The 25,016-nt window shown below is 59.1% G+C and overlaps 3 long non-coding RNA genes across 3 annotated transcripts; all 3 read right to left on the minus strand.

Annotated features, from left to right (window-relative positions):
- Window positions 1–1,056: 1,056 nt before the first annotated feature.
- On the minus strand, window positions 1,057–2,876 carry LOC142092544 (uncharacterized). Its single transcript, XR_012677112.1, has 2 exons — window positions 2,556–2,876; window positions 1,057–2,391 (listed from the first exon to the last, which is right to left on the minus strand). It is a non-coding gene; the product is annotated as an uncharacterized LOC142092544 (long non-coding RNA).
- A 3,430-nt stretch (window positions 2,877–6,306) lies between these two features.
- LOC142092635 (uncharacterized) lies at window positions 6,307–11,897 on the minus strand. Its single transcript, XR_012677139.1, has 4 exons — window positions 10,813–11,897; window positions 8,750–10,648; window positions 6,687–8,585; window positions 6,307–6,522 (listed from the first exon to the last, which is right to left on the minus strand). It is a non-coding gene; the product is annotated as an uncharacterized LOC142092635 (long non-coding RNA).
- Window positions 11,898–15,833: 3,936 nt separating this feature from the next.
- On the minus strand, window positions 15,834–17,566 carry LOC142092545 (uncharacterized). Its single transcript, XR_012677113.1, has 2 exons — window positions 16,933–17,566; window positions 15,834–16,805 (listed from the first exon to the last, which is right to left on the minus strand). It is a non-coding gene; the product is annotated as an uncharacterized LOC142092545 (long non-coding RNA).
- Window positions 17,567–25,016: the final 7,450 nt, after the last annotated feature.

Below are 25,016 nucleotides of genomic sequence, written 5' to 3' on the forward strand. Positions count from 1 at the left end.
TGTGGCTGTGACGTTGCGATGAACATAGTGATCTGTTTTCTATTACTTGGACTTTTCACAGCTTTACAGACAAGAGCTTTTCCAGTATTTTCTCGCCTTTCACTTCTAGGCAAACTCTACAGCTATAAAAATTATTATTGCAACTTGGAAACCAGTGATCCCAGCCCTATATTTGTAAGTCCCAATCCTCAGTACAAACACCTTTGGAGTGCTCTTTTAGATGGGCTTATGAATCTGCACTAGGAGAGTAGTTATCTGTCTACATTTTTCTTCCCAACACACATACAAGCCCAGCAGCCCCATTTCAAATAAGACTGACAAACTCCTAATTACACGGAAGATAGTACGTTAGCTGATGGACTTCAGAAAATGAACAGAGCAGTAGAAAAGCAGACAACCAAGCCACCAGCTAGCAGATAAACACAGATAATACGTAAAGCAAAAGCTGCATGCATAAGCAAAGCAAAACACGGAATTTATTAACTACTTCCCATCAGCAGGCGTTTAGCTATCTCCAAGAAAGCAGGGCTCCATCATGCTTAACAGCTACATGGGAAGACTACCACCATCACTCTGAACATCCGCCCTTTCCTTCTTCTTCCACCAGCTTTTACTGCTGAGCCTGAGATTATACACTGACAAATATCGTTTTAGTGAGTTGGGGTCAGCTGTCCCAGCTGTGTCCTCTCCCAACTTCTTGCTCACCCCTGGCCAACCAGGTGGCAGGATACGCTGAGGAGCAGAAAACGCCTTGATCTGTGTAAGCACTGCTCAGAAATAGCTAAAACACCATGATATAAACACTGTTTTAAGCACATATCCAAAACCTGGCCCCATACTAACTACAAAACTCTACCCTAGCCAAAATGAGTACAGCTACCAACTCCTCTCTGGAAATTGCCACCTCATCCCTATGGATTCCCCTTGCAAACACCCACCAAACACACAACAACCACACAACTGCAAATACTCCAATAGCTAATGCTAAGTTAAAATCGTATATAGCATAAAATAAAACAGAGCTATGCATAAGAATAACTACAAGTGAAACAAAAGTTGAACAAAATATTTTACTGAGTAAACAGAAAATTAAGCAAATAGCAAAACGGCAATACAAGAAACAACTTGAGAAAAAAAGAGACGCTCCTCCAGAACATGTTCTTCCAGAGACTGAGGTCCACACCACCACGTCTTCGGGAGCCCAGGAAGCGACCTCGACCCCAACCGCGGGAAGGTCGCCCCAGCCAAAAGCAGCGCCAAAGGCGGGACTGCGCCCGCCGGGCGCAGCACTTCCTCAACCTGCACCCTCTCAAGAAGGGGCGAGGGAGGGCTCGTTCCTGTTGGCCGGCTAAAGCAGCCGCCCCAGCCCCGCTTACGGGGAGGTCGGGCTGCTCCTGGGGACACGAGGGCTCCACGGCTCGTGACACACGCCCCGAGTACAGGGCTGTCACGCTGGCAGGTCGCCAGCAGGACAGGCAGCCACGCAGGCAGAGACCCAGGCCCCGACTACAGGCAGGTCGCCTTGCCCGCGCTACGACTAAGCGGCTTCGCTCCGTCCTTAGAAAGAAGGGGCAAGCCCGGACTCTCCCTCCGCTCGCGGGCTCAGAGGGGACCCCCCTGTTGCTGCACAGAGCCCTCCTTTCCCTCCCGGGAAGCTTAAGCTAAGCTGCAGCGATTTTAACAGGGGCCTAAAGGACAAGCTCGCTCGCTCGCTCACTCACACCGACAAGGACAAGGACACACAAACAGAACTTCCCAGAAGAGAGAGGGAGCTCTGTGCAGCCAATGTCTGGGGAGCCATCCCTACCCCCCGAGGAGGAGGGGAGAGCCTCAGACCTGCCCCCCTGGGCTGCATGGAGGCCAGAGGGGCCTCAACACGCCAAGGGCCTTCACGGGTGGCCAAGGGGCAAATGCCGTGACGCGCCCCGACTCCAGGGGGTCACGCTGGCCGGGCCGCCAGCAGGCGGAAAGCCGCCGGGGCCGGAGGAGGGGGGCGGGGAAACGGCCCTCCCCTGCTTACAGGGTGGGCCCGGGGTCCAGAGGGCTCCATTTCCCCCTCGGGTGCGGAGACGGTGGCTCTCACCCTCCTTACAGGGTTGCCACTCTCTCCGGGCAGCCAAAGGAGCAAGACGGCAAAAGGCCAACGACAGCAAAAGCAAAGACCCGAGCCCTGGTTACAGGGAGGTCGCCCAGCGCAAAGCCAGCCAGGGCACCCCAAAGGTGCCCGCAACGCTCTTACGGGACCGCGCCCTGGTGACAGGGCGGTCCCTTTGCCCAGAGTGCCTTTCTCGTGCCCCCTCTTCAGCCCCGACGCCGCTCCTCTCCTCGCTTGCTCGCTCGCTCTTGCCTCGCCGTTCCACACGATGCCGCTTCCTTCCTCTCCGCCGGCTGCTGCCAAGGAAGGAGGACACCGTTAGGTCTGAGAAGCGCCAACGCCTCCGCCTGAAGGAAACGGGGACCCCTACGCCCCCGGGAAGCGCTCCCCAAGGCACAACCCGGCCGCCGCCCGCAGAGCCCCCACCTCCGCAAAACCCTCCTCCTTCAGCTTGCCTCACCAAAGCGACGCACAGCGGGGTTCCAGCCGGTGCTGGAGCTGGGCTCGGAGGCGGGCACCCTGGGCAAATGAAGCTGGGCATGCAAAGCAGCGGCCAAAGAGGCTGCACCCCTGCTTACAGGGGGCTCGAGCCCGCTGCCTGGACCGCAAAGCGCCCGGGACTCCAGGGCACTGGCCGGCCCCTGACTTACAGGGCAGCCCTGGTCCCAAAGGGCCCACGGAGGCTCCTCCTCTCCGATTCCGGGGCACCCTGACCCGCACCCCGCTAACGGGGCGGTCACCCCACACAGGCTGCCAGCTGAGCACAAAGGCTCCCAGACCCGGACCCTGATTACAGGCAGGTCGACACCCAGGGAGCCAGGGAGCTCGGCCTTCCCCCGCAGCCACAGGAACGAGACTCAACAGCCAGGCAGTGGAGCTTCACGGCCAAAGGCCGGGGGGCCGGGGCCCCGGCCCCGAGGACAGGGGGGGCACGCGCCCGGCCCCACACATCCTGGCCCCACGCCTCTGAAAGGCCGGGGCCAGGGGCACCCGCCTGCTTACAGGGGGGCCCTCCAAGCGCAGGGGTGGGGCACGCACAGCCCTACTTACAGGGCGGTCCCCCTCGGCTCGGCGCTCGCTCCCAACAAGCCCCACGGAGCCCGAGGCTCCGACCTGCGCCCGAGCTACGGGCTGGCCGTCCTGGCTGCAGCACACCACCACGTCTTCGGGAGCCCAGGGAGCGACCTCGACCCCAACCGCGGGGAGGTCGCCCCAGCCAAAAGCAGCGCCAAAGGCGCGACTGCGCCCGCCGGGCGCAGCACTTCCTCAACCTGCACCCTCTCAAGAAGGGGCGAGGGAGGGCTCGTTCCTGTTGGCCGGCTAAAGCAGCCGCCCCAGCCCCGCTTACGGGGAGGTCGGGCTGCTCCTGGGGACACGAGGGCTCCACGGCTCGTGACACACGCCCCGAGTACAGGGCTGTCACGCTGGCAGGTCGCCAGCAGGACAGGCAGCCACGCAGGCAGAGACCCAGGCCCCGACTACAGGCAGGTCGCCTTGCCCGCGCTACGACTAAGCGGCTTCGCTCCGTCCTTAGAAAGAAGGGGCAAGCCCGGACTCTCCCTCCGCTCGCGGGCTCAGAGGGGACCCCCCTGTTGCTGCACAGAGCCCTCCTTTCCCTCCCGGGAAGCTTAAGCTAAGCTGCAGCGATTTTAACAGGGGCCTAAAGGACAAGCTCGCTCGCTCGCTCACTCACACCGACAAGGACAAGGACACACAAACAGAACTTCCCAGAAGAGAGAGGGAGCTCTGTGCAGCCAATGTCTGGGGAGCCATCCCTACCCCCCGAGGAGGAGGGGAGAGCCTCAGACCTGCCCCCCTGGGCTGCATGGAGGCCAGAGGGGCCTCAACACGCCAAGGGCCTTCACGGGTGGCCAAGGGGCAAATGCCGTGACGCGCCCCGACTCCAGGGGGTCACGCTGGCCGGGCCGCCAGCAGGCGGAAAGCCGCCGGGGCCGGAGGAGGGGGGCGGGGAAACGGCCCTCCCCTGCTTACAGGGTGGGCCCGGGGTCCAGAGGGCTCCATTTCCCCCTCGGGTGCGGAGACGGTGGCTCTCACCCTCCTTACAGGGTTGCCACTCTCTCCGGGCAGCCAAAGGAGCAAGACGGCAAAAGGCCAACGACAGCAAAAGCAAAGACCTGAGCCCTGGTTACAGGGAGGTCGCCCAGCGCAAAGCCAGCCAGGGCACCCCAAAGGTGCCCGCAACGCTCTTACGGGACCGCGCCCTGGTGACAGGGCGGTCCCTTTGCCCAGAGTGCCTTTCTCGTGCCCCCTCTTCAGCCCCGACGCCGCTCCTCTCCTCGCTTGCTCGCTCGCTCTTGCCTCGCCGTTCCACACGATGCCGCTTCCTTCCTCTCCGCCGGCTGCTGCCAAGGAAGGAGGACACCGTTAGGTCTGAGAAGCGCCAACGCCTCCGCCTGAAGGAAACGGGGACCCCTACGCCCCCGGGAAGCGCTCCCCAAGGCACCACCCGGCCGCCGCCCGCAGAGCCCCCACCTCCGCAAAACCCTCCTCCTTCAGCTTGCCTCACCAAAGCGACGCACAGCGGCGTTCCAGCCGGTGCTGGAGCTGGGCTCGGAGGCGGGCACCCTGGGCAAATGAAGCTGGGCATGCAAAGCAGCGGCCAAAGAGGCTGCACCCCTGCTTACAGGGGGCTCGAGCCCGCTGCCTGGACCGCAAAGCGCCCGGGACTCCAGGGCACTGGCCGGCCCCTGACTTACAGGGCAGCCCTGGTCCCAAAGGGCCCACGGAGGCTCCTCCTCTCCGATTCCGGGGCACCCTGACCCGCACCCCGCTAACGGGGCGGTCACCCCACACAGGCTGCCAGCTGAGCACAAAGGCTCCCAGACCCGGACCCTGATTACAGGCAGGTCGACACCCAGGGAGCCAGGGAGCTCGGCCTTCCCCCGCAGCCACAGGAACGAGACTCAACAGCCAGGCAGTGGAGCTTCACGGCCAAAGGCCGGGGGGCCGGGGCCCCGGCCCCGAGGACAGGGGGGGCACGCGCCCGGCCCCACACATCCTGGCCCCACGCCTCTGAAAGGCCGGGGCCAGGGGCACCCACCTGATTACAGGGGGTCCCCTCCAAGCGCAGGGGTGGGGCACGCACAGCCCTACTTACAGGGCGGTCCCCCTCGGCTCGGCGCTCGCTCCCAACAAGCCCCACGGAGCCCGAGGCTCCGACCTGCGCCCGAGCTACGGGCTGGCCGTCCTGGCTGCAGCACACCACCACGTCTTCGGGAGCCCAGGGAGCGACCTCGACCCCAACCGCGGGGAGGTCGCCCCAGCCAAAAGCAGCGCCAAAGGCGCGACTGCGCCCGCCGGGCGCAGCACTTCCTCAACCTGCACCCTCTCAAGGGCGAGGGAGGGCTCGTTCCTGTTGGCCGGCTAAAGCAGCCGCCCCAGCCCCGCTTACGGGGAGGTCGGGCTGCTCCTGGGGACACGAGGGCTCCACGGCTCGTGACACACGCCCCGAGTACAGGGCTGTCACGCTGGCAGGTCGCCAGCAGGACAGGCAGCCACGCAGGCAGAGACCCAGGCCCCGACTACAGGCAGGTCGCCTTGCCCGCGCTACGACTAAGCGGCTTCGCTCCGTCCTTAGAAAGAAGGGGCAAGCCCGGACTCTCCCTCCGCTCGCGGGCTCAGAGGGGACCCCCCTGTTGCTGCACAGAGCCCTCCTTTCCCTCCCGGGAAGCTTAAGCTAAGCTGCAGCGATTTTAACAGGGGCCTAAAGGACAAGCTCGCTCGCTCGCTCACTCACACCGACAAGGACAAGGACACACAAACAGAACTTCCCAGAAGAGAGAGGGAGCTCTGTGCAGCCAATGTCTGGGGAGCCATCCCTACCCCCCGAGGAGGAGGGGAGAGCCTCAGACCTGCCCCCCTGGGCTGCATGGAGGCCAGAGGGGCCTCAACACGCCAAGGGCCTTCATGGGTGGCCAAGGGGCAAATGCCGTGACGCGCCCCGACTCCAGGGGGTCACGCTGGCCGGGCCGCCAGCAGGCGGAAAGCCGCCGGGGCCGGAGGAGGGGGGCGGGGAAACGGCCCTCCCCTGCTTACAGGGTGGGCCCGGGGTCCAGAGGGCTCCATTTCCCCCTCGGGTGCGGAGACGGTGGCTCTCACCCTCCTTACAGGGTTGCCACTCTCTCCGGGCAGCCAAAGGAGCAAGACGGCAAAAGGCCAACGACAGCAAAAGCAAAGACCTGAGCCCTGGTTACAGGGAGGTCGCCCAGCGCAAAGCCAGCCAGGGCACCCCAAAGGTGCCCGCAACGCTCTTACGGGACCGCGCCCTGGTGACAGGGCGGTCCCTTTGCCCAGAGTGCCTTTCTCGTGCCCCCTCTTCAGCCCCGACGCCGCTCCTCTCCTCGCTTGCTCGCTCGCTCTTGCCTCGCCGTTCCACACGATGCCGCTTCCTTCCTCTCCGCCGGCTGCTGCCAAGGAAGGAGGACACCGTTAGGTCTGAGAAGCGCCAACGCCTCCGCCTGAAGGAAACGGGGACCCCTACGCCCCCGGGAAGCGCTCCCCAAGGCACCACCCGGCCGCCGCCCGCAGAGCCCCCACCTCCGCAAAACCCTCCTCCTTCAGCTTGCCTCACCAAAGCGACGCACAGCGGGGTTCCAGCCGGTGCTGGAGCTGGGCTCGGAGGCGGGCACCCTGGGCAAATGAAGCTGGGCATGCAAAGCAGCGGCCAAAGAGGCTGCACCCCTGCTTACAGGGGGCTCGAGCCCGCTGCCTGGACCGCAAAGCGCCCGGGACTCCAGGGCACTGGCCGGCCCCTGACTTACAGGGCAGCCCTGGTCCCAAAGGGCCCACGGAGGCTCCTCCTCTCCGATTCCGGGGCACCCTGACCCGCACCCCGCTAACGGGGCGGTCACCCCACACAGGCTGCCAGCTGAGCACAAAGGCTCCCAGACCCGGACCCTGATTACAGGCAGGTCGACACCCAGGGAGCCAGGGAGCTCGGCCTTCCCCCGCAGCCACAGGAACGAGACTCAACAGCCAGGCAGTGGAGCTTCACGGCCAAAGGCCGGGGGGCCGGGGCCCCGGCCCCGAGGACAGGGGGGGCACGCGCCCGGCCCCACACACCCTGGCCCCACGCCTCTGAAAGGCCGGGGCCAGGGGCACCCGCCTGCTTACAGGGGGGCCCTCCAAGCGCAGGGGTGGGGCACGCACAGCCCTACTTACAGGGCGGTCCCCCTCGGCTCGGCGCTCGCTCCCAACAAGCCCCACGGAGCCCGAGGCTCCGACCTGCGCCCGAGCTACGGGCTGGCCGTCCTGGCTGCAGCACACCACCACGTCTTCGGGAGCCCAGGGAGCGACCTCGACCCCAACCGCGGGGAGGTCGCCCCAGCCAAAAGCAGCGCCAAAGGCGCGACTGCGCCCGCCGGGCGCAGCACTTCCTCAACCTGCACCCTCTCAAGGGCGAGGGAGGGCTCGTTCCTGTTGGCCGGCTAAAGCAGCCGCCCCAGCCCCGCTTACGGGGAGGTCGGGCTGCTCCTGGGGACACGAGGGCTCCACGGCTCGTGACACACGCCCCGAGTACAGGGCTGTCACGCTGGCAGGTCGCCAGCAGGACAGGCAGCCACGCAGGCAGAGACCCAGGCCCCGACTACAGGCAGGTCGCCTTGCCCGCGCTACGACTAAGCGGCTTCGCTCCGTCCTTAGAAAGAAGGGGCAAGCCCGGACTCCCCCTCCGCTCGCGGGCTCAGAGGGGACCCCCCTGTTGCTGCACAGAGCCCTCCTTTCCCTCCCGGGAAGCTTAAGCTAAGCTGCAGCGATTTTAACAGGGGCCTAAAGGACAAGCTCGCTCGCTCGCTCACTCACACCGACAAGGACAAGGACACACAAACAGAACTTCCCAGAAGAGAGAGGGAGCTCTGTGCAGCCAATGTCTGGGGAGCCATCCCTACCCCCCGAGGAGGAGGGGAGAGCCTCAGACCTGCCCCCCTGGGCTGCATGGAGGCCAGAGGGGCCTCAACACGCCAAGGGCCTTCACGGGTGGCCAAGGGGCAAATGCCGTGACGCGCCCCGACTCCAGGGGGTCACGCTGGCCGGGCCGCCAGCAGGCGGAAAGCCGCCGGGGCCGGAGGAGGGGGGCGGGGAAACGGCCCTCCCCTGCTTACAGGGTGGGCCCGGGGTCCAGAGGGCTCCATTTCCCCCTCGGGTGCGGAGACGGTGGCTCTCACCCTCCTTACAGGGTTGCCACTCTCTCCGGGCAGCCAAAGGAGCAAGACGGCAAAAGGCCAACGACAGCAAAAGCAAAGACCCGAGCCCTGGTTACAGGGAGGTCGCCCAGCGCAAAGCCAGCCAGGGCACCCCAAAGGTGCCCGCAACGCTCTTACGGGACCGCGCCCTGGTGACAGGGCGGTCCCTTTGCCCAGAGTGCCTTTCTCGTGCCCCCTCTTCAGCCCCGACGCCGCTCCTCTCCTCGCTTGCTCGCTCGCTCTTGCCTCGCCGTTCCACACGATGCCGCTTCCTTCCTCTCCGCCGGCTGCTGCCAAGGAAGGAGGACACCGTTAGGTCTGAGAAGCGCCAACGCCTCCGCCTGAAGGAAACGGGGACCCCTACGCCCCCGGGAAGCGCTCCCCAAGGCACCACCCGGCCGCCGCCCGCAGAGCCCCCACCTCCGCAAAACCCTCCTCCTTCAGCTTGCCTCACCAAAGCGACGCACAGCGGGGTTCCAGCCGGTGCTGGAGCTGGGCTCGGAGGCGGGCACCCTGGGCAAATGAAGCTGGGCATGCAAAGCAGCGGCCAAAGAGGCTGCACCCCTGCTTACAGGGGGCTCGAGCCCGCTGCCTGGACCGCAAAGCGCCCGGGACTCCAGGGCACTGGCCGGCCCCTGACTTACAGGGCAGCCCTGGTCCCAAAGGGCCCACGGAGGCTCCTCCTCTCCGATTCCGGGGCACCCTGACCCGCACCCCGCTAACGGGGCGGTCACCCCACACAGGCTGCCAGCTGAGCACAAAGGCTCCCAGACCCGGACCCTGATTACAGGCAGGTCGACACCCAGGGAGCCAGGGAGCTCGGCCTTCCCCCGCAGCCACAGGAACGAGACTCAACAGCCAGGCAGTGGAGCTTCACGGCCAAAGGCCGGGGGGCCGGGGCCCCGGCCCCGAGGACAGGGGGGGCACGCGCCCGGCCCCACACACCCTGGCCCCACGCCTCTGAAAGGCCGGGGCCAGGGGCACCCGCCTGCTTACAGGGGGGCCCTCCAAGCGCAGGGGTGGGGCACGCACAGCCCTACTTACAGGGCGGTCCCCCTCGGCTCGGCGCTCGCTCCCAACAAGCCCCACGGAGCCCGAGGCTCCGACCTGCGCCCGAGCTACGGGCTGGCCGTCCTGGCTGCAGCACACCACCACGTCTTCGGGAGCCCAGGGAGCGACCTCGACCCCAACCGCGGGGAGGTCGCCCCAGCCAAAAGCAGCGCCAAAGGCGCGACTGCGCCCGCCGGGCGCAGCACTTCCTCAACCTGCACCCTCTCAAGGGCGAGGGAGGGCTCGTTCCTGTTGGCCGGCTAAAGCAGCCGCCCCAGCCCCGCTTACGGGGAGGTCGGGCTGCTCCTGGGGACACGAGGGCTCCACGGCTCGTGACACACGCCCCGAGTACAGGGCTGTCACGCTGGCAGGTCGCCAGCAGGACAGGCAGCCACGCAGGCAGAGACCCAGGCCCCGACTACAGGCAGGTCGCCTTGCCCGCGCTACGACTAAGCGGCTTCGCTCCGTCCTTAGAAAGAAGGGGCAAGCCCGGACTCCCCCTCCGCTCGCGGGCTCAGAGGGGACCCCCCTGTTGCTGCACAGAGCCCTCCTTTCCCTCCCGGGAAGCTTAAGCTAAGCTGCAGCGATTTTAACAGGGGCCTAAAGGACAAGCTCGCTCGCTCGCTCACTCACACCGACAAGGACAAGGACACACAAACAGAACTTCCCAGAAGAGAGAGGGAGCTCTGTGCAGCCAATGTCTGGGGAGCCATCCCTACCCCCCGAGGAGGAGGGGAGAGCCTCAGACCTGCCCCCCTGGGCTGCATGGAGGCCAGAGGGGCCTCAACACGCCAAGGGCCTTCACGGGTGGCCAAGGGGCAAATGCCGTGACGCGCCCCGACTCCAGGGGGTCACGCTGGCCGGGCCGCCAGCAGGCGGAAAGCCGCCGGGGCCGGAGGAGGGGGGCGGGGAAACGGCCCTCCCCTGCTTACAGGGTGGGCCCGGGGTCCAGAGGGCTCCATTTCCCCCTCGGGTGCGGAGACGGTGGCTCTCACCCTCCTTACAGGGTTGCCACTCTCTCCGGGCAGCCAAAGGAGCAAGACGGCAAAAGGCCAACGACAGCAAAAGCAAAGACCCGAGCCCTGGTTACAGGGAGGTCGCCCAGCGCAAAGCCAGCCAGGGCACCCCAAAGGTGCCCGCAACGCTCTTACGGGACCGCGCCCTGGTGACAGGGCGGTCCCTTTGCCCAGAGTGCCTTTCTCGTGCCCCCTCTTCAGCCCCGACGCCGCTCCTCTCCTCGCTTGCTCGCTCGCTCTTGCCTCGCCGTTCCACACGATGCCGCTTCCTTCCTCTCCGCCGGCTGCTGCCAAGGAAGGAGGACACCGTTAGGTCTGAGAAGCGCCAACGCCTCCGCCTGAAGGAAACGGGGACCCCTACGCCCCCGGGAAGCGCTCCCCAAGGCACCACCCGGCCGCCGCCCGCAGAGCCCCCACCTCCGCAAAACCCTCCTCCTTCAGCTTGCCTCACCAAAGCGACGCACAGCGGGGTTCCAGCCGGTGCTGGAGCTGGGCTCGGAGGCGGGCACCCTGGGCAAATGAAGCTGGGCATGCAAAGCAGCGGCCAAAGAGGCTGCACCCCTGCTTACAGGGGGCTCGAGCCCGCTGCCTGGACCGCAAAGCGCCCGGGACTCCAGGGCACTGGCCGGCCCCTGACTTACAGGGCAGCCCTGGTCCCAAAGGGCCCACGGAGGCTCCTCCTCTCCGATTCCGGGGCACCCTGACCCGCACCCCGCTAACGGGGCGGTCACCCCACACAGGCTGCCAGCTGAGCACAAAGGCTCCCAGACCCGGACCCTGATTACAGGCAGGTCGACACCCAGGGAGCCAGGGAGCTCGGCCTTCCCCCGCAGCCACAGGAACGAGACTCAACAGCCAGGCAGTGGAGCTTCACGGCCAAAGGCCGGGGGGCCGGGGCCCCGGCCCCGAGGACAGGGGGGGCACGCGCCCGGCCCCACACACCCTGGCCCCACGCCTCTGAAAGGCCGGGGCCAGGGGCACCCGCCTGCTTACAGGGGGGCCCTCCAAGCGCAGGGGTGGGGCACGCACAGCCCTACTTACAGGGCGGTCCCCCTCGGCTCGGCGCTCGCTCCCAACAAGCCCCACGGAGCCCGAGGCTCCGACCTGCGCCCGAGCTACGGGCTGGCCGTCCTGGCTGCAGCACACCACCACGTCTTCGGGAGCCCAGGGAGCGACCTCGACCCCAACCGCGGGGAGGTCGCCCCAGCCAAAAGCAGCGCCAAAGGCGCGACTGCGCCCGCCGGGCGCAGCACTTCCTCAACCTGCACCCTCTCAAGGGCGAGGGAGGGCTCGTTCCTGTTGGCCGGCTAAAGCAGCCGCCCCAGCCCCGCTTACGGGGAGGTCGGGCTGCTCCTGGGGACACGAGGGCTCCACGGCTCGTGACACACGCCCCGAGTACAGGGCTGTCACGCTGGCAGGTCGCCAGCAGGACAGGCAGCCACGCAGGCAGAGACCCAGGCCCCGACTACAGGCAGGTCGCCTTGCCCGCGCTACGACTAAGCGGCTTCGCTCCGTCCTTAGAAAGAAGGGGCAAGCCCGGACTCTCCCTCCGCTCGCGGGCTCAGAGGGGACCCCCCTGTTGCTGCACAGAGCCCTCCTTTCCCTCCCGGGAAGCTTAAGCTAAGCTGCAGCGATTTTAACAGGGGCCTAAAGGACAAGCTCGCTCGCTCGCTCACTCACACCGACAAGGACAAGGACACACAAACAGAACTTCCCAGAAGAGAGAGGGAGCTCTGTGCAGCCAATGTCTGGGGAGCCATCCCTACCCCCCGAGGAGGAGGGGAGAGCCTCAGACCTGCCCCCCTGGGCTGCATGGAGGCCAGAGGGGCCTCAACACGCCAAGGGCCTTCACGGGTGGCCAAGGGGCAAATGCCGTGACGCGCCCCGACTCCAGGGGGTCACGCTGGCCGGGCCGCCAGCAGGCGGAAAGCCGCCGGGGCCGGAGGAGGGGGGCGGGGAAACGGCCCTCCCCTGCTTACAGGGTGGGCCCGGGGTCCAGAGGGCTCCATTTCCCCCTCGGGTGCGGAGACGGTGGCTCTCACCCTCCTTACAGGGTTGCCACTCTCTCCGGGCAGCCAAAGGAGCAAGACGGCAAAAGGCCAACGACAGCAAAAGCAAAGACCCGAGCCCTGGTTACAGGGAGGTCGCCCAGCGCAAAGCCAGCCAGGGCACCCCAAAGGTGCCCGCAACGCTCTTACGGGACCGCGCCCTGGTGACAGGGCGGTCCCTTTGCCCAGAGTGCCTTTCTCGTGCCCCCTCTTCAGCCCCGACGCCGCTCCTCTCCTCGCTTGCTCGCTCGCTCTTGCCTCGCCGTTCCACACGATGCCGCTTCCTTCCTCTCCGCCGGCTGCTGCCAAGGAAGGAGGACACCGTTAGGTCTGAGAAGCGCCAACGCCTCCGCCTGAAGGAAACGGGGACCCCTACGCCCCCGGGAAGCGCTCCCCAAGGCACCACCCGGCCGCCGCCCGCAGAGCCCCCACCTCCGCAAAACCCTCCTCCTTCAGCTTGCCTCACCAAAGCGACGCACAGCGGGGTTCCAGCCGGTGCTGGAGCTGGGCTCGGAGGCGGGCACCCTGGGCAAATGAAGCTGGGCATGCAAAGCAGCGGCCAAAGAGGCTGCACCCCTGCTTACAGGGGGCTCGAGCCCGCTGCCTGGACCGCAAAGCGCCCGGGACTCCAGGGCACTGGCCGGCCCCTGACTTACAGGGCAGCCCTGGTCCCAAAGGGCCCACGGAGGCTCCTCCTCTCCGATTCCGGGGCACCCTGACCCGCACCCCGCTAACGGGGCGGTCACCCCACACAGGCTGCCAGCTGAGCACAAAGGCTCCCAGACCCGGACCCTGATTACAGGCAGGTCGACACCCAGGGAGCCAGGGAGCTCGGCCTTCCCCCGCAGCCACAGGAACGAGACTCAACAGCCAGGCAGTGGAGCTTCACGGCCAAAGGCCGGGGGGCCGGGGCCCCGGCCCCGAGGACAGGGGGGGCACGCGCCCGGCCCCACACATCCTGGCCCCACGCCTCTGAAAGGCCGGGGCCAGGGGCACCCGCCTGCTTACAGGGGGGCCCTCCAAGCGCAGGGGTGGGGCACGCACAGCCCTACTTACAGGGCGGTCCCCCTCGGCTCGGCGCTCGCTCCCAACAAGCCCCACGGAGCCCGAGGCTCCGACCTGCGCCCGAGCTACGGGCTGGCCGTCCTGGCTGCAGCACACCACCACGTCTTCGGGAGCCCAGGGAGCGACCTCGACCCCAACCGCGGGGAGGTCGCCCCAGCCAAAAGCAGCGCCAAAGGCGCGACTGCGCCCGCCGGGCGCAGCACTTCCTCAACCTGCACCCTCTCAAGGGCGAGGGAGGGCTCGTTCCTGTTGGCCGGCTAAAGCAGCCGCCCCAGCCCCGCTTACGGGGAGGTCGGGCTGCTCCTGGGGACACGAGGGCTCCACGGCTCGTGACACACGCCCCGAGTACAGGGCTGTCACGCTGGCAGGTCGCCAGCAGGACAGGCAGCCACGCAGGCAGAGACCCAGGCCCCGACTACAGGCAGGTCGCCTTGCCCGCGCTACGACTAAGCGGCTTCGCTCCGTCCTTAGAAAGAAGGGGCAAGCCCGGACTCCCCCTCCGCTCGCGGGCTCAGAGGGGACCCCCCTGTTGCTGCACAGAGCCCTCCTTTCCCTCCCGGGAAGCTTAAGCTAAGCTGCAGCGATTTTAACAGGGGCCTAAAGGACAAGCTCGCTCGCTCGCTCACTCACACCGACAAGGACAAGGACACACAAACAGAACTTCCCAGAAGAGAGAGGGAGCTCTGTGCAGCCAATGTCTGGGGAGCCATCCCTACCCCCCGAGGAGGAGGGGAGAGCCTCAGACCTGCCCCCCTGGGCTGCATGGAGGCCAGAGGGGCCTCAACACGCCAAGGGCCTTCACGGGTGGCCAAGGGGCAAATGCCGTGACGCGCCCCGACTCCAGGGGGTCACGCTGGCCGGGCCGCCAGCAGGCGGAAAGCCGCCGGGGCCGGAGGAGGGGGGCGGGGAAACGGCCCTCCCCTGCTTACAGGGTGGGCCCGGGGTCCAGAGGGCTCCATTTCCCCCTCGGGTGCGGAGACGGTGGCTCTCACCCTCCTTACAGGGTTGCCACTCTCTCCGGGCAGCCAAAGGAGCAAGACGGCAAAAGGCCAACGACAGCAAAAGCAAAGACCCGAGCCCTGGTTACAGGGAGGTCGCCCAGCGCAAAGCCAGCCAGGGCACCCCAAAGGTGCCCGCAACGCTCTTACGGGACCGCGCCCTGGTGACAGGGCGGTCCCTTTGCCCAGAGTGCCTTTCTCGTGCCCCCTCTTCAGCCCCGATGCCGCTCCTCTCCTCGCTTGCTCTTGCCTCGCCGTTCCACACGATGCCGCTTCCTTCCTCTCCGCCGGCTGCTGCCAAGGAAGGAGGACACCGTTAGGTCTGAGAAGCGCCAACGCCTCCGCCTGAAGGAAACGGGGACCCCTACGCCCCCGGGAAGCGCTCCCCAAGGCACCACCCGGCCGCCGCCCGCAGAGCCCCCACCTCCGCAAAACCCTCCTCCTTCAGCTTGCCTCACCAAAGCGACGCACAGCGGGGTTCCAGCCGGTGCTGGAGCTGGGCTCGGAGGCGGGCACCCTGGGCAAATGAAGCTGGGCATGCAAAGCAGCGGCCAAAGAGGCTGCACCCCTGCTTACAGGGGGCTCGAGCCCGCTGCCTGGACCGCAAAGCGCCCGGGACTCCAGGGCACTGGCCGGCCCCTGACTTACAGGGCAGCCCTGGTCCCAAAGGGCCCACGGAGGCTCCTCCTCTCCGATTCCGGGGCACCCTGACCCGCACCCCGCTAACGGGGCGGTCACCCCACACAGGCTGCCAGCTGAGCACAAAGGCTCCCAGACCCGGACCCTGATTACAGGCAGGTCGACACCCAGGGAGCCAGGGAGCTCGGCCTTCCCCCGCAGCCACAGGAACGAGACTCAACAGCCAGGCAGTGGAGCTTCACGGCCAAAGGCCGGGGGGCCGGGGCCCCGGCCCCGAGGACAGGGGGGGCACGCGCCCGGCCCCACACATCCTGGCCCCACGCCTCTGAAAGGCCGGGGCCAGGGGCACCCGCCTGCTTACAGGGGGGCCCTCCAAGCGCAGGGGTGGGGCACGCACAGCCCTACTTACAGGGCGGTCCCCCTCGGCTCGGCGCTCGCTCCCAACAAGCCCCACGGAGCCCGAGGCTCCGACCTGCGCCCGAGCTACGGGCTGGCCGTCCTGGCTGCAGCACACCACCACGTCTTCGGGAGCCCAGGGAGCGACCTCGACCCCAACCGCGGGGAGGTCGCCCCAGCCAAAAGCAGCGCCAAAGGCGCGACTGCGCCCGCCGGGCGCAGCACTTCCTCAACCTGCACCCTCTCAAGGGCGAGGGAGGGCTCGTTCCTGTTGGCCGGCTAAAGCAGCCGCCCCAGCCCCGCTTACGGGGAGGTCGGGCTGCTCCTGGGGACACGAGGGCTCCACGGCTCGTGACACACGCCCCGAGTACAGGGCTGTCACGCTGGCAGGTCGCCAGCAGGACAGGCAGCCACGCAGGCAGAGACCCAGGCCCCGACTACAGGCAGGTCGCCTTGCCCGCGCTACGACTAAGCGGCTTCGCTCCGTCCTTAGAAAGAAGGGGCAAGCCCGGACTCCCCCTCCGCTCGCGGGCTCAGAGGGGACCCCCCTGTTGCTGCACAGAGCCCTCCTTTCCCTCCCGGGAAGCTTAAGCTAAGCTGCAGCGATTTTAACAGGGGCCTAAAGGACAAGCTCGCTCGCTCGCTCACTCACACCGACAAGGACAAGGACACACAAACAGAACTTCCCAGAAGAGAGAGGGAGCTCTGTGCAGCCAATGTCTGGGGAGCCATCCCTACCCCCCGAGGAGGAGGGGAGAGCCTCAGACCTGCCCCCCTGGGCTGCATGGAGGCCAGAGGGGCCTCAACACGCCAAGGGCCTTCACGGGTGGCCAAGGGGCAAATGCCGTGACGCGCCCCGACTCCAGGGGGTCACGCTGGCCGGGCCGCCAGCAGGCGGAAAGCCGCCGGGGCCGGAGGAGGGGGGCGGGGAAACGGCCCTCCCCTGCTTACAGGGTGGGCCCGGGGTCCAGAGGGCTCCATTTCCCCCTCGGGTGCGGAGACGGTGGCTCTCACCCTCCTTACAGGGTTGCCACTCTCTCCGGGCAGCCAAAGGAGCAAGACGGCAAAAGGCCAACGACAGCAAAAGCAAAGACCCGAGCCCTGGTTACAGGGAGGTCGCCCAGCGCAAAGCCAGCCAGGGCACCCCAAAGGTGCCCGCAACGCTCTTACGGGACCGCGCCCTGGTGACAGGGCGGTCCCTTTGCCCAGAGTGCCTTTCTCGTGCCCCCTCTTCAGCCCCGACGCCGCTCCTCTCCTCGCTTGCTCGCTCGCTCTTGCCTTGCCATTCCAGCCGGCTGCTGCCAAGGAAGGAGGACACTGTTAGGCCTGAGATCATCAAATCCCAAGACCTGTTCTCAAGGAGAGAATGAGTCTTGGAACAGCAATCTTACAGCTACACAGCAGTAAGACGTTGTGCTGGCCTACCTTTTTTTCTTTTCTTGAGATCTGACTTCTCATTTCCTTCCTCCAGCACCATCCCTCCTCTTCCCATCTCAGAGCTGTACTCTGCCTAGCCATTTATGCAGAGGCTTTCTCCCCCATCCTCACTTTGAGGGAGAAAGTCCTTCGTACTTCACTGCTCAGTTGGGAAGAGCCTTTTGCCCCTCTAGTGTTCACTTTGTGGCATGGGCAGCCATCTTCGCCCCGGGAGGTTGCTTTCCCCTCATCGCGCTGAGGGAGATGCCTGAGAGGCACCCACGCGGCTATCACCTCACAGTCTCCTCTCACAGGCGCCGCCGTCTGTGCGCGCGCGCCTCTTAAATAGAGCACCGGCCGCAGCCCGCCCGCCAGCCAGCCAGCCAATGGCGGAGGGAAACGCCCCGGATCACGCGCCCGCCTCGTGCCGCTCTGTCGCGCGCCCCCCACCTCGCACCCGGCCGTTGGTGCGCGCGGGCGGGCGGGCCCGCTCGTGCAGCCAGCGCCCCTCAGGGGCCTTGTTCAGGTGTCAGCAGCACCTGCCCGTCCCCTCTTGAGGAGCAGCCTCACAGCTCGTTTCAGTTCAACGCATGGAAACACCCTGGCAAGCTGGCTGTCGGGGGCTGATTTGTTTGATTTGTGTTTTTTTGGTTTGCTTAGGTGTTTGTGCCAAACACCCTTCACAACAAAGTCTTTGGAATCACACTTGAAGAGGTTTCTCTACTTCAGCTGTATCTAAGAGAGCAAATGGAAAACACGCTGTATTTTTGCTTGTTTGTGTTTGTAATCTTTGGGGGCACCTAGCAAAACAACATCTGAAAGCCTCAGGTTCCCAAATGTTCATTGCAGTCAAGGAAAACATTTCATGTTCCTTCCAATGCAGTAGATGTCCCTAAAATTAATTTAATTTTTTAAAAAATTAATTAAGTCCCCACAGTAACTTCTAATGTCTCTGCCTCTACAAGGAAAATCCCTTTTGAACCCGGAAATATTGTTACAGAAAAAAGGGCAAAAAGATCCAACGTCAGATAGTCTTACAGACTCTCACCTAGCCTGTTCTTAAAACTTGGCAGAAAGATTTTTATCTTTCAGCAATTTATTCCCAAAGTTTAATCTGCACTTCTTGAACACTTGAAGGGCCCACAGAAGTATTTGAACAGCTCAATCAAGGAATAAACATACAGCTGAGATTTGGTCAGCAACTGCATATCTTTAAGTTGGGGTCTGTTTTTAGTCTGAAAGAAATGTACTAAAATGCACTTTATTTTACAAAAATATTATGAAAATGAGATTTTTTGACTGTGTTTATTGTGAGAAATGCAAATAATTTGGGAAGTGTTACAGGAGCAATTAGGTGAAATATGGTAAATTTCAATAAGAAATAACATTGTAATTGGAAACAGGCCCAGGTCAAAGCACTTGGATAGTGCAGCCTCACAAATTTTGTGTTATTGCAGCGACCTAATAGGTTCTGATGCCATTAATTTTCTTTTCCTGCCACTGATCATAATGTGTGGCTTGTGCTGGGGAAGGAGGGGGTCTGAGAGCTTTTCAGAATGTAAGGAAGGATTTTTGCAGGTGGTGGTGGTTGGAACAGATACACCTTCTGAACACCTACCGTGTGGTTTCTGGGACTGCAGGGAATTAGACAGACTAACCCATCATAAAAAAAAATCCATATATGTGTTCTGCCCATGAATTTCATTCTTTCTGCATTTTGTTCTATTTTTCCTTCTCAACTCTATCTGACGTGGGTATGCAAAGTCCACAGCAGTCACGTCCTCAGAGAGTAGGAGGTTTCTAGATTGTCTCACCACCACAAATCCTGCCTCTTACTGCACCCGTTCAGCCACAGAGGTGGGTAAGGACAGCCTCTGAATGGCCTTTAGCAGGCTGACAGTAATGCAGGAAGAGCTCTCTATATTGATGTAAATTACACTGCATTAGTAGAAGACGGTAAACTTTTGCTATAGGCGAATAGATACCGAGATTGGATGCAACCTGAGCTATAAAAACTAAAGGATGCTACCACACATGGTAGGGCCATCTGCTGATAGCATGCCCTGCTCTAAAGACTTTGATGCCTTGATTATGTAAATAGGGCAGATTATTCCATTCTCAAGACTCCAGCAAGATAATTACCAAACAATAAATCACCACAACTCAAGCAATTGCAAATGAATTCTGAGCTTTATCGCCATAATTGCAATTTTATCGCTGTTATTAACTGAGCAGGGTAGAGGACATCAGGCCCCAGAGATACTTCCCTACTGGTTGTCGTTTAAATTAGAATTGTTTGGCATTACTTAGCCTGCTGGGAGGCTGCAAAGAAAGGGGTTTAGTTTTCAGTAATTTGACTCGGCTTCTCTACAAGTATGATTTCCACTTGCCTGGTATTCTGGTTTCTGGCTGATTCAGATGCTCAAAAGGCCTGATGCAAAGCATATGGAAGTGAATAGCAGCCTTCCTACTGATATCAGTAAAACCGAGATCAAGTCCTAAGGCCCTCATTACCATAGCCAGAGCTGAAAACTCTTTCAGTCCCTCTTGCCTAAACCCGGTTTGGTTGTCACCCTTGACTGCCTGTAGTTCTCTAAGGTCCTGAGCATGGCTCAACAGAGTATGCGAGCACACACTTAACTTGTACATAAATGTCACCTCAGCTTTCTGTGGATCATGGCCTTATGTAAATGCCCCAGAAGTATCACTCTTCCTCAAGGTGGCTTTTAAAAGGAGCTCCTTGTTATGACCAGGCATATAAAAGAAGGGCAACTCAGATAACATCTTACATTTAAGCAGAGCACAGCCACTACAGGAGCTCAGCAGAGCAGAGAGAAAACCTTAGGGCGTGTTTTATTCTAAAGGCCAGAGCACTGTCATTTTGGGCTCCTTCAGGCTGCATTTTCTTTGGAACACCCAGGCTCTAAGTAACAAGGGAGTCAGGCCTGGAACTCCCTAAAGCTGTGCTGCAGCAGTTCTTCTTCATTACATTGCGTCACACATTGTATTTCAACAAATGAGATGATGTTTCTTCTTAGGTTCATTTATATTCAAACATAATCAATTATAGGGATTTAGGACAGACATGTTTTGTGGGTTTAAGTGATAAAGGATGAGATCTATTTTAAATACATTTATAAAGGAGGAAAATGTCTGATGGTTTGGGAAATTTAGAGATATTGAAAGGAGTATTTGACATCTATATTAACTCAAAGCCCCAAATGGGCTGGGCTTGTTTACATTGCTTCAGTCTTATTACAGGGTGAATTTTACCAGCTGTCTTGCTGAACAGTCATTTAGCCTTAAACTATAGTTAAAACTGTCATGGTTTTAAGCAAATTATATTGCGTAAAGTAATTATTTCCCGAACTGCAAAGAGGATCCAGGTAGCTTGTGAATCTCATTTCTGAAAAAGAGCTAGCAGAGCGCCCTCTGTGTAAAATACGGAAGAGCACAGAGTTAAGGATTTGAAAAGATCTTCGCAATCCAGAAAAGGGCAAGTAAGCTTGATTAGTTAGCTGCGTACATTTGGGTATGAAGTAGACAGGAAGCAAACAGATTTCTGCTAAACCAGTCTGTTAATTAAACAGATTGACCATTGATTCCAAAACATCATGGAAAAACTTGTTTCCTTCACAAGGTGTTCATGCACCAATAAATGGTAATCCTCATGATTAATCAAACTTTATACTTACTGTGTCTGAGGGGAAATTGCTAAAGAGGCATTCTGGGGAAATACACTACAGCAATTAGAGACTAGCCAGGGTAAGGAAGAATATTATTTATGTTTGATCTAGTAGCAATACGCAGAGCTCTCAGAGAACCCTGAAAGTACTCTTTGCAGCTGATATTCACTGTGTGCAACAGGAAGCTTCCCGTGTGATTTGCTGAATCTGCTGTGGGGTCTGAAAACCTTAATATATTCAAAGTTTTGATGGGCTTTGTCTCCCAGCCTACTAGAAACAGACTGTGGCCCCCTGTGGGTATCCATCCCTGGAGTTTTTACTAATATTGAAGAACTGCAGCTTTTCTGCCTCATTGTGAATATGCCTTTCCCAGGGTTCTCAACCTCCTCGCTCCACAGTTCCTGAACTGCACTCCCATCTTCCACTCCCAGCTAAGTGTTCTCCTTCTTTTCCATACTAGATGATGTGTGTGTGGCACCAAGATGGGCCCATCTGTTCTCCTTCATTCTGTTCTTTTCTAATTCACAGTAAAATGAAGAATCAGAACCCAGAATGGTGCACAGCACTGCCCAGATTATCCTGTACCTGTTACCAGCCAATTCCACCAACGCTTTAATGAAAGCAACAATCACATTATTTAGTGATGCATGAAGCAATAGCAAAATCTATACTACTTTTTGAGCACAGGCCTGAACCCAACTTTGGCTTGTGTCTAAACTTCTGGGACACAAACTGTAGGTGAGCCCAGTGGTACAGAGGAGGAGAAGACTTGAGCCTGTGCCTCCCTTTTGGGCTTTCTTGAGCTTGCACTATTCACTGTGCCAGAGCTTTAGTTTGTGCTGCTTGCAGTGCCATTACTGCTAGACACAGCCATGGTCAGGCCTGCCTGGCTGACTCTTTGACCATGTGTAGCTACTTTTCTGCAGGCGGCATACCGTGGCCAATATCTGGCAGAGAAGCTTGCTAAGCTCCATGTCACATGGATAAAGACCTCTCAACTACTCAAGCAAATGTGCCTTGTACCATGTATTTACTGGCTGTTCTGTTTGATTCATTGCTGTGTCCTTTATTGATCACTTCTCCTTGCAAATCCCTGTTGAAAGTCACAAAGTGACTTTCTTTTGTATAATCAGATTTACCAACTCCTTCATTACCTGGTGCTGCCCGTGGCTCTGTTTTTAATTAGGAAGGAAAAGCTCACTGCAGATGAGTATTTCCTCAGGACAGTACCCTTGTGAGGCTGAATTTGGCACTATGTATAGCCTGTCTAGTGGCAATGTAACATTGCCATCAAATATTCATTCTAGTGTCAGAATGGAATTTGCATCATATTTGTGGGCCTCATTTAAAACGGGTGCTGCCCAAGAATCCAGCAATTAATTGACCCATCAGCAAGAGCTGATGCACTTGCTATCAGCAGGGCAAAGCACCATTGAAGCACTGCCTCTCTTTACATTGATTGTATTGCAGTCCACTGAGTAGCCACTACATCACCCATAATGATGCGAAATTAGATATTTTGAGGGCTATTTAGAAATGCTTTTTTGTCACCAGAAACTAAGACAGGTTATTTAATGCAGATACTTCTAAATTCATGATGTGTCAAAGAGGCACAATGGAGCAAAATTCCCAGTAAGTTCTGGATTGGAAAAGGGCAGAAGTCAGCTTTGGATTTGGTATATAACTGCGGGATGTGACAGGATTATCTTTGATCATATATTAAAGTGTTGTCAGTCTCCTCCTCTGCCTCGGGGAAGAAAACTTGCAGCTGAAGTATTGATTAGTACCAGAGGCTCTACCATAGATTGTCACAGCCAGCCACGAAAGGTAGGCATTAAGAACCTTGAGAAAACTGAACTCGCCTGGTTCCTAATGCTATTGTAGTGTACTATGGCTTGGCTTACACAGCCATTATTTTCCTCAATGCCAGACCAGCACCTTAGCCTTCTATCTTTTTCAGGTGCTGACAATGTGGCCTGACTCCTGGGGGACAAGCTGAGATTGCCCACCTCCCTCTGTGAACAGACAGAGAAGCGGGAGACACTCTCCTGTGCTCAAAGGCAAACAGTGCCAGTGGCCGGACACTAGAGGAGGCTGGCATGGGACTGTGGTGACTTGAAGAGAAGAGTGTTTCTTTAGACTTGTCCCTCTGAAGCGTGCCCACTCGTGCTCGAAGGCAGCAGCCATGTGTGAGCCAGAGGCATCCTGAAGCCATGTCAGTGGGGGGGCTGTTGCATCACTGAGCAATCACAATTAACTTTAATTACCTGTCTCCGCTGTCTGCCGAGCTTTGGAAAAATAACAAGGAGGTGAAAAAAAAGAAAAGGCAGAAAAGAGACTCTTGCAATCCAGGTGAATTTTTCCAAGCTGATTGCCAACACTCAAGGTTCCCAAGGGCCTTTGTTAGCAGAGAAAAAGCACCAGACAAAGACATGGAGAGAGCAGGAAGACTCTTCTCCTTCTCTCTTTTAAAATACCTAGTTAGCATTCAAAATTTGGGACATGTGCTCTGCAAGCGTCTCCAACTGAATGGAGGCCGTCACAATTTAACATTTGTCTGCTTCCCTGATGTGAAGCATGTGTGACACAGCTCTGACAGCACCTGACCAACTCCATTGACGCTGGAATATTTAGGTACTGAATTTTCTTAAGGTTAATCAGAACTCATAAACTGCACCCAGACAGGTGCTTCTAAATCATCATAGTCTTGTCCTTATGTGTCGTGAAAAAGATTGCATTCAGGGAGATGAGTATCCATCACAAAAGGCACGAACTGGTGAAGAACAATGTCAATGCCATGAAATCTTGGCCCCTTTCAGCAGCGCATCTTTTATAGTTATCCACAAGAAGGAAATTAACTGAGCTTTTAGTTTCCAAAAAGCCATCCTGAGAATTAAGAAGTCTGTGCTCTACAACCCCAGGAGCATCAGTATGCATATTTCAACCCTTTATTCACTTACAAATTATTATTGACACTCTGCTTCAAGCCTGGATTTGCTCTCTAGAGAGCTAAGCCAATATTTTTTTAACACACCTACAACAAATTTTATTCTATTTGAATGTGCACTGATAGCGTTTCCCCAGTCGGGAATCCTGTGGGAATTGAATAGACCACTTCAGAGGATAAAAGCAACTGCAAGAAATAGTAAATGATTAAAAGAGAAACAACAGAAGTTGTATAGTGCTCTTCTAGGTTCAGGGATATTTTAATAAATAAAATGGAGTTAGGAAAGTCTTCAGACTACCCTGTGCATTAAAGTAAATGTGTTAGTTTCATTATTCTCATGCCACAGAAAGGAAGTCCGTGGCAGAGAGATGAATGGCAATGTGTTCGCCATACTTGCACTTACATAGTGTTTCAAATTTTTCAGAGGCCTCAGCTTAAGACAGCAGGGTCAAATTTGGCCACCTATGGTTGATTGTGTCAGGCTACTCAGTAATGGCATGTAGGGCAGCTTAAGTCATGTAGTCCAGATCAAGTATTTAACAGTAAATTTGTCTGCAAGGAGACAGACTTCATTCACCGAAACAGGTAGAGAATGCAGATTGGGCTGAATCTTGGTTGAGCACATGAGATGCTGATGAATATGTAAACTCCAAGCCCATGGAGTAATCCAGAAACTTTGTCCTAGCTTTAGGCTAAGGCAGAGAAAAGGCAAAAACTTGCCCAGTGCGCCACAGTAAATTAGTGGCAGAGGCAGGTCTGAGCTCCCTATTTCCAATCCTCTCTCTAATATTAGAACTTCTGGTGCATTGCTTTTGGAAAAAATATTTTGAATTCACTATTGGCTCCTTATTCACGGGAGAAACTAGCATTCTCCTAGCCCATCTTTGGAAAAGATATAAAAAGATGAGAATTCATTTCCTTTCCAGAGAGATATCAATATCCATCTTGGCTTTTGAAGAAATTTCTCGCAAAAGACTGTTGATTTCTTAAACTTGAAATGAACCGATTCAGTCATTTCCAGTGTTGCATGACTAGATTGGATCTCGGCTCAGATGCACTGAGAATGCAACAGGTATGTGGCAACCACACCACTTTGAGGATCACAGCAATTGGGTGAAACATGACATACTACCCAACTGCCTAACCTACACAGGCTCCACGCCACAGACATCAAAGGTGGCCCACTATGGGTACCTCTTTCTATCGACTCTCAGGGATTCAAAGATGGCAGTTCTCTCATCTGGAGGGGCACAATTCATTGGAATTTGCAGCAGTAAAAGAACAAGCCACGCCCATCAGTGAACTGCGTTTAATGGGCTGTTAATGTGCTGAGCTGAGTAAGTAACAAAGTATTACCATTAGTTGGCATCACAGGAAAAACTGTGTCTTCCAAGTTACGGCTCCTTCATATTCCAATATGTTCTGTTAGATTACAATAAAAAGAAAACACAGAAAGTACT

The sequence above is a fragment of the Calonectris borealis genome, chromosome 24 (assembly GCF_964195595.1).
Source record: "Calonectris borealis chromosome 24, bCalBor7.hap1.2, whole genome shotgun sequence".
Lineage (NCBI taxonomy): Eukaryota > Metazoa > Chordata > Aves > Procellariiformes > Procellariidae > Calonectris > Calonectris borealis.